The sequence below is a fragment of the Lepidochelys olivacea genome, assembly GCF_965140295.1.
Source record: "Lepidochelys olivacea isolate rLepOli2 genome assembly, chromosome: 2".
Classification (NCBI taxonomy): domain Eukaryota; kingdom Metazoa; phylum Chordata; order Testudines; family Cheloniidae; genus Lepidochelys; species Lepidochelys olivacea.
This window is the reverse complement of record NC_140412.1, coordinates 127,851,412-127,859,908: the sequence shown is the minus strand read 5'-3', so window position 1 is coordinate 127,859,908 and position 8,497 is coordinate 127,851,412.

The following is an 8,497-nucleotide window of genomic DNA, read 5'->3' as shown; positions in this document are numbered from 1 at the left end:
CAACATATTCTAAAATCAAACCAGTAACGTGTTTGAGTTAGAAAAGAGTAGTAGTACACATCTATGTATTAAACAGTATTGGGCTTCGCTCTCCTCTCACATATATTAACGTGACACCCTAGACCTCAGTGGAGTTACTTCTTATAGGTTTTAAGTTTACTTACAGTTTACTTCTTCTGGTTGCTATGATCAAACCTACTGACTTCACAAGAGCTACATGTGGTGCTTTAAAGTATTGAGTGTGACTTTAGAGTCACAGGCTAAGTATCACTCAATTAGATAGTAAAATGTATTTGGAATAGATATACATTATAGGTGTAATAAATATATATTAGACTCTTTTTGGTGTAAAATACCTTATCTCTTCATTTAGCAGCCACTGCTTTGATTAGATTTAATTATTTCAATTTTTCCGTCTACATTTATGGTTTCTACCAGCATAGTTTGTGAGCACCTTTTTGCCCCTGATGGTTTAAAGTGAGATCAGTTTCAAATCAAGAGTGCTTTCTCCTAAATGTAACTGTTGTCCTCTGCGGCTTTCATTGTAAAGGTGAATGAGAAAGATGCAGGTTCTAAATGAAGATACAGACCATTGCAAATGTGTTTTTATTTATTTAATATTTTAGATTATATTATTTTATATTAAATATCAAAATATTTTTAATTATACTGACACTTGGACCTAAAAGTACATTATGTCCTGTATGGAAAAGACCAAGAATACTTTGTAGAAATGTATAAACTTTCCATAGGTGCTTTGAATTAGCTTATATAATTTAATATAGAAGCACAGTATTCTGGTACAATCATTTAAAAACTATAAAAAGGATCTCTTGCTTAAATTCTGTAACAAAATGTATATAGAATACAGAATACTATTAAGTATCTGTAGAACCCACTCAATTTTATAGAAATCTTCCATATGTGATTGGTGAAATCATCTTCTAATTTGTATATGTCCATCCAGTTTAAATACCACAAAACTTTTTTTTTTAAAAAAATATGATAAAATACATACCTAAGGTGAATTAAGAAACCTTGTGCCAAATTTCCAGACATGAGTTAATATTTACAACCAAACTTAAGACCTTTCTGAAAGAGGGTTTATACAAACTGGGGCTTTGGGAGGGAGAGAATAACTGTGTTAGGAGGAGGTTATTGTTTCCTGTAACAAATCGCATTGCAAGACTTTATGACAAAATCACATATAACGTTCTGTGTTGGTATGATGGGCTACATCAGCAAGTCAGTGAACTTGGAAGTGAATTACTGTTGGTAAAATCTCCCCCTTACTGGCAGCGCTCCATAAAGGTTGTCTGTGAAACAGTGCAGTGCTGGCCACACATCAGTGTCAAGTACTCCGGCACCACAGGACAGAATGGCTGAGGGCAGTCAGTGCACCATGCAGAGAAAAGCACTCTGTTATTCCTTCGGAAGAGATCAAAGTTCCTTCTGAGTATGTTGTAGAGGACAGTATATGCACTACTAGGTGAAGGAGCTTGTTCTTGCCCTTTAGCTGGCAGGCCAGCCCCTTAGGACGATGGTACACTGACATACACATTCTATACTCCTTGAGTACTGAGTTGAAACAGGGCCTTTCAGTTGTATGGGAGAAATGGGGGAAAGCCTTTTCATGTGCTTTTTTCTCTCTGTACATCCACACAACAAAGGGCAGGGTTTAGTCCTGTAGGTTTGTTATAAAATTACTAGCTGGGCACCCTTGGGAACTTGGTATTTGTTCTACAATGAGAAGATAATTTCTCATCTGGAAGTTAAATTAAAAGAGAGGGAAGAAATCATAACAAAAATGACTGTTTTTACAAGGATTGAGGACCAGCTGATGCGGAGTTCCGCAACCTGATATTGTTCCACTATGATCCCCTTCTGCCCCAATGTCATCTTCTCTGTCTGAAAGATTAACTCGGGACTAAAAACCATGTGATTGCTGCTGAGTTGCTATATTCTGTGAGCTATCTGAAATACTGTCCATCTCCCTCTCTCTCTGGAATTAAACACTCCTGGATGGGCCTTAGAATACACATCAGTTCAGTTGCAAGGCACCAAAAGAAGGCTAAACACAGAAGCATCATGGTGCTGATGATAGGTGTGGATATAGATGTGGGCTGTCTGGAAGCTGTGGGGCAGCTATAGATTGGCTGCAAGTAAAGTTAGTAGTTAGGGGAGGAAAGGATGGGCATCCCCAAACTACCCCAGATACCAAACTATCATGCTTGGTCCTAGCAACAAGCACTCTGTGCCCCCCTCCCAGCAGCTGAAATAATGTTCCATGTCCCCTTCAGTGACAAAAATGCCTAACATGCCCCCTCTTTCACTTGCCATATTCTCCACTGCATTCTTTTCCAGGGATAAGAGCCTCTAAATCATACTTCTAGCTACCAAAACCATTGACTGCATTCTCCATGAAAATCTTCCTACTTCCTATTCCTCCTCTAGGCTTATTTTTGGTTGTGGTCCTTGACAATATATATATATATTTGGATCCTGTACTGGTCAATAGCAATTCTTGTTCTGTTGTAAGGGGTAATAAACTGATTCTAATGCAATCTAAGTGGCGGCGAATAAATCTAACAGAAAATTGAAGGATAAAACCCTAATGAACAGCACTGTTATCCTTTTACACCCACCAAAAAATCTGCAAATCGGGGTTTGTGCAGACTCAGCTTGTCATTCTGCCATAAGAGGAAAAGGAAGAAATGCTTGGCACATCAGCTGTAAAAGCAATTGCATTTGAAACTATGTATATTCAAAGCATAAATAGGGTACATTAATATGTTATGACTAGAGCTGTGCAGAATTTCAAGGCAAAATGAACAATAACAGGGACTGTACCTATTTTTGAGTTCATGGGGTTATCATGAAAATGTATTTGCTGCTGAAGAGTGTCACATCTGCAGAAACATAATTGAAGCTGAACAATAAGCTTTTTGTACTCTTTGGATTTCTGTGAAATTATAGTGAAGATGCAAATCCCAACTTGCCCATAGCTGGAGGTATTTAGGGGTCTGGTTTCAGACTCATCTCTAGTTTAAGAGACCATTATTCCGAGGAAACTTGTACAGTTTAATATATTCCATATCCTGACAGGCCATTATTCAATAACCAAACATGAAACCACGTCCCTTCCTTTCATCTCTAGTATGTACTTAGCTGAACATACGTTGTGTTTTGCTGTTCCTTTGGGCCTAGAAATTGTCTTTACATGGGTAGAAGTGGCCCCAATATTTCCCTTTGATTAACTGTTGTATATAAAATAAACACACACACACTACTAACTTGCTTTATTCTCTGAAAAATTGCTGGTGCCACCTTCCTATCCAGAATACACCACTGTCTTATTATTATTATTATTTTATTTTATTATTTAGTATTCTAAGAGTTGGCTGAATTATTTTGTACTTTGAAATTTCAAGAAAAGGGGGAAAATGAATTGTTTTTGATTTCCACACACATGCACACACACCCTTTGGTGCATTCTCTCAATTCTTTCCCTCCCCACAAAGGAGAAGAAAACTGCTAAGAGACGCTTCTGTATGTAGTTCTTGTAGGTCTTACTTTTGCCCTGTTCAGGTCAATGTTAAAAATCCCCATTGATTTCAGTGGCACAGGATTGGGCCCATACAGCCAAATCCTGAGTTAGTTAGGCTGCATCCTGAATTTAGGGATTAAATAAGGGGAAAGCATGGGTCATCACAGCTTCACTCCTCTGCTGAAAATAGGCTGCAGAGCTCCCTCTCCTTGGCTGATATGGTGAAGACAAAAGAGACAAGGGAATCTGAAGACACAGCTACGGGAAAAGCTGGTGACTGATTTAGAAGTTTCTGGGGTACCGAGTCTTCCCAAGGGATTGTAGGTGGGGCAGCAGCACCTATCATGGAAGAAGAGGTCTCTTACCATAGTTCTCTAATAAACTTTTCTCCTCTAACAGACAATTAATCTGTCTCTTCCACCAATTCCCTTTCTCTCCATTTAAATAAGTGACATTAAGATCAACAGCAACATCTACGTACGGACATGGGAACTAAAACCTGTGTCTTCGGAGCCTGGACCACCTGATATTTCCCACAGGAGGAAGCACTTCCTCAGGAACTCAGAGTGACAGTATTCTGAGGCCAACTGTCCCATTTAACCCCAGAGGATGCCCCAGGAAGTTGTCTGGGCAACAACACAGACTTTGAGTCTGCTGTGACTCCAGACCTCACCTTGTGTCCTGATCTCTGATCCCAGCCTGACTCTTGCCTGATCCAGTCTCTACCTCTGACCAAAACACAGCCTGGCTTTTGCAGCAACAATAGCTTGACTTCGAGTGGTTCATGAGATCTGTCTTCATGGCCTTCCAGACCATATCACCCCTCAGACCAAGGCCTGCAGTTCTGGCATGAACTACTCTTCTAATTGTGCTTTTATATCCTCCACATACCATCACCAGGTAGATGGGCAGATGGAGGGGGTGAACCAAGTATTAGAGTAATACCTATGATGCTTTTGTCAACTATCACCAAGATAACTGGTTCCCCCTCCTTTCTTATGCCAATTCTCATACAATAATGCCGACCACACCTCCATGGGGCAGAGTCCTTTCCTCGCAAATTATGGAGTCTACTCTCACTTTCACCCAGCCTTGCTCGCAGACTCCCTGAACCCAGCAGCTGCTGACTGGGTCCAATGAATTCTCCATATACAGGAGGAGCTTAAGACATGAAATGGGACTATAAGCGATATGCAGACTGTCAATGCCAGGAAGTCCCAGCTCTCATGGTAGGTCAAAAGGTCTAGATTACAGCAAAACACCTCCATACAAACAGGCTGTCACTTGAGCTAAACTACCAGTTCTTTGCACCATTCCAGATTTATCAGCAAATCAACCCTTTCATCTTTCAGTTGCAGCTCCCTCGATCCCTGAAGGTACATCCTCTTTTCCATGTATCCCTCCTGAAGCCTTACATAGAGGACCCCTTTCCTGATTGGTTCCAACAGCCTCCCATGCCAGTCTAGCTCCAAGGGCTTGAGGTATATATAGTCCTTGATATCCTCAACTCTGAACTGCAGAGTGGGAGACTCTACTACCTAATAGAATGGGAGGGCTATAGGCCTAAAAAATGCTCCTGGGAATCCACTGCTAATGTCCATGTCCATTACCCTGACCTGGTAAAAAAAGGTTTCATCAACAACACCTGGATAAACCAGGCCCAGTGCCTGCCAGGAGGAAGGGTGTGCCTGGAGAGGGGGGTAATGTAAGGATTCAGGGATTAGAAGCTGGGTCTGCAGAGCTTGGGATGGCTGACTTTCCCACAGTGCCACCAGGAGGCCATGTGGAGCCATAGCTAGGGAGAATAAGCAACACAGGAAGTATTGCCCAAGGGACCAAGACTGACAGTACCCTGCAGCCCTCTGATTGGACAACCATCCTATTTAACTCTGGAGGGTGCCCCCAGAAGTTGTCTGGGCAGCAAGACAGACTTTGCACCTGCTGCAGCTCCAGACCTCATCTCCTGATCTCTCGTCTCTGATCCCAGTATGACCCTGACTCTTACCTCCTGACTCTAGCCTGCTACTACCTCTGATCTGTGATCTTTGACTGGAGCCTGACCCTGACCCTGCATCTAGCCTGGTACTACCACTGATCTGTGGTCTCTGACTGGAGCCTGACCCTGACCCTGCTTCTAGCCTGGTAATACCACTGGTCTCTGTTCTCAGCCTGATTTTGACCCCAACTCTTGCTTTTTGAACCCATCTGTAGCAATTCCTCCGAACTCTGCACAGACTACTGTCGCTGACACGTGGACCCCAGCTCAGCTGTAACTGCTAGGCAATACTGACAATGCTCCCTTACAGTAAGACAAAACTGATGACCTCTCCCTTTTATTTTTGATCTACTTTAACCACTGACGGGCATCATAACACAAGTAAGATTTCCTTCAAAGTCAATGGGAGTTTTTCCTGAGCAAAGCTTTCAGACTTGATACAAACAAAATCTTTGTCTCGTGACTTCAATTTGCTTCGCGATTGTCATAAATATAAAGGGAAGGGTAAACACCTTTAAATCCCTCCTGGCCAGACGAAAAACACTTTCACCTGTAAAGGGTTAAGAAACTAGGATAACCTCGCTGGCACCTGACCAAAATAACCAATGAGGAGACAAGATACTTTCAAAGCAGGAGGGGGGGAGAAACAAAGGTACTCTCTGTCTGTGTGTTGCTTTTGCCGGGACCAGAGCAGGAATGCAGGTCAGAACTCCTGTAAAGGGCTAATAAGCAATCTAGTTAGATATGTGTTAGATCCTGTTTTGTTTAAATGGCTGATAAAATGAGTTGTGCTGAATGGAATGTATATTCCTGTTTTTGTGTCTTTTTGTAACTTAAGGTTTTGCCTTGAGGGATTCTCTATGTTTTGAATCTGATTACCCTGTAAGGTATTTACCATCCTGATTTTACAGAGGTGGTTCTTTTACTTTTTCTTCAGTTAGAATTCTTCTTTTAAGAACCTGATTGCTTTTTCATTGTTCTTAAGATCCAAGGGCTTGGGTCTGTGTTCACCTATGCAAATTGGTGAGGATTTTTATCAAGCCTTTCCTGGGAAAGGGGGTGTAGGGTTTGGGATGATTTTGGGGGGAAAGACGTTTCCAAGTGGGCTCTTTCCCTGTTCTATATTTGTTAGACGCTTGGTGGTGGCAGCAATAAAGTCCAGGGACAAAAGGTAAAATAGTTTGTACCTTGGGGAAGTTTTAACCTAAACTGGTAAAAATAAGCTTAGGGGGTTTTTCATGCAGGCCCCCACATCTGTACCCTAGAGTTCAGAGTGGGGAAGGAACCTTGACAGCGATACATAGCATCAACACAAAATCTTTAAAATCCTGGAAACCAGAAGTTAAGGGGAAAACATCCTGCATACCTTGCAAATTCCATATTGCTTACACTCCAACTTTAAAGCTTTCATTTCCCTTTCCAGTAGATACTGAAAATAATGTGTACCCCAACTTCATCAAGTTGACAACAAACCTCAACACTGACCTCTTATGCCAACAGATGTGGTTCTCTCATTCCATGCCCCTGGGAAGTTATTCTGCCTTAAAGTTGCTGAGGTTGCCATTACAATTTTACATCTGAATGTAAATTTGATTAATTTGGAATATATAGTACTACTACACGCAACTATAACCTTCCCTTCATATGAATCATCAGCAGGATTTGAACCCCGTAATTTCTGATCTACCAGTCCCATCCTTAGCATCTGAGCCACAGGAGTGACCTCAATGTAAAGCAGCCACTAATGTGCACCTGACACATACTTCCCTGTGGATTATACACTTATTTGTTGAATAGAAGCAGAAAAGTGGAGATTAGGGATCCTGGATCCTATCCTTCGGTATGGGAGGAGAGTACAGTGTAGTGGTTACAGATATAACCAAATCACACACATTTGAACAAAGAATTTGAAAAGCAGCATGGCTGAGTAAATAAACTTTGGGTCTGGATTCTGTTTGCAGCTGTTCCCGAAGTGACTCTGTGTAATCGTATTGTTAACATACCTGTGTAAGGGGTGGGTAGATGCAGTAGTAGCACATACTTGACTGTCTGCTAGGTTGGGGTTCATAGTCTTGGTCACTATGAGGGTGGTGAAGTGCACAGAAATACAAATGGGAGAAAAGAGATTTGAACTTGTGGCCTGACAGTCCAGAGAATTTCTCTGAAGTGACGGCAGCTTTTGGTGAGGTTCTCTCTCATGTCAAAGTTCCAGATGTTAATCTGTATTACAACAGCAGTTCTGTCTTCAATGCAAAATACAGTAGGCTTGTCTTGGCGCATATATTTGCAGCTATTTTCAAATGTTCAAAATAAACTCTATGCAAAAACGCTACCTATCTACATATAATACTTTGGAAATTGTCACAAGTGGAGCAAAGCCCAGAGGGCTTCAAATTTCTTGGAAACAAAATCCAAAAATAAACTGAGGCATCCCATTGAAAATTTAAAACTACAGTGATTTTGGAACACTTAGTACTTTCTCTGTATATACTCACTTATCAAATCATGTTGAAAAATTGAAATGCTACACAAACTTTACATTCTTTGTTTTGCTTTTTGCCATTTTATGAGGGCTTTTTATTTAACAAAATGAAGGTTTAAAACTTTCTAAAATGAAACCTTTGCTGCAACCTTAATTAGCGTGTTGCAACTGGTTCCACCTTAATATGATGCCATGTCATCCTGTGATGTCAATGAAAAATCTCCATTGCTTAAAAACTGATTGCACAGTATTATCCATAGATTTATTAAATGTGTAAATGTGTTCTAGGTGATAAAAATGTATTCCATGCAATTTGCTAGGGTATTTTATCTGAAGGAAAACTACACTGAAATCTTTTAAAACTATTAAGGTTTTTTTTTTTATTCCTGTTAACTGCCCTTCAGTTTAAAAAAAGAAGAAGCATTATTAGCCTTAAAATTTGCCTTAAAGAGAGAGAGAGAGAGAGAGGAAA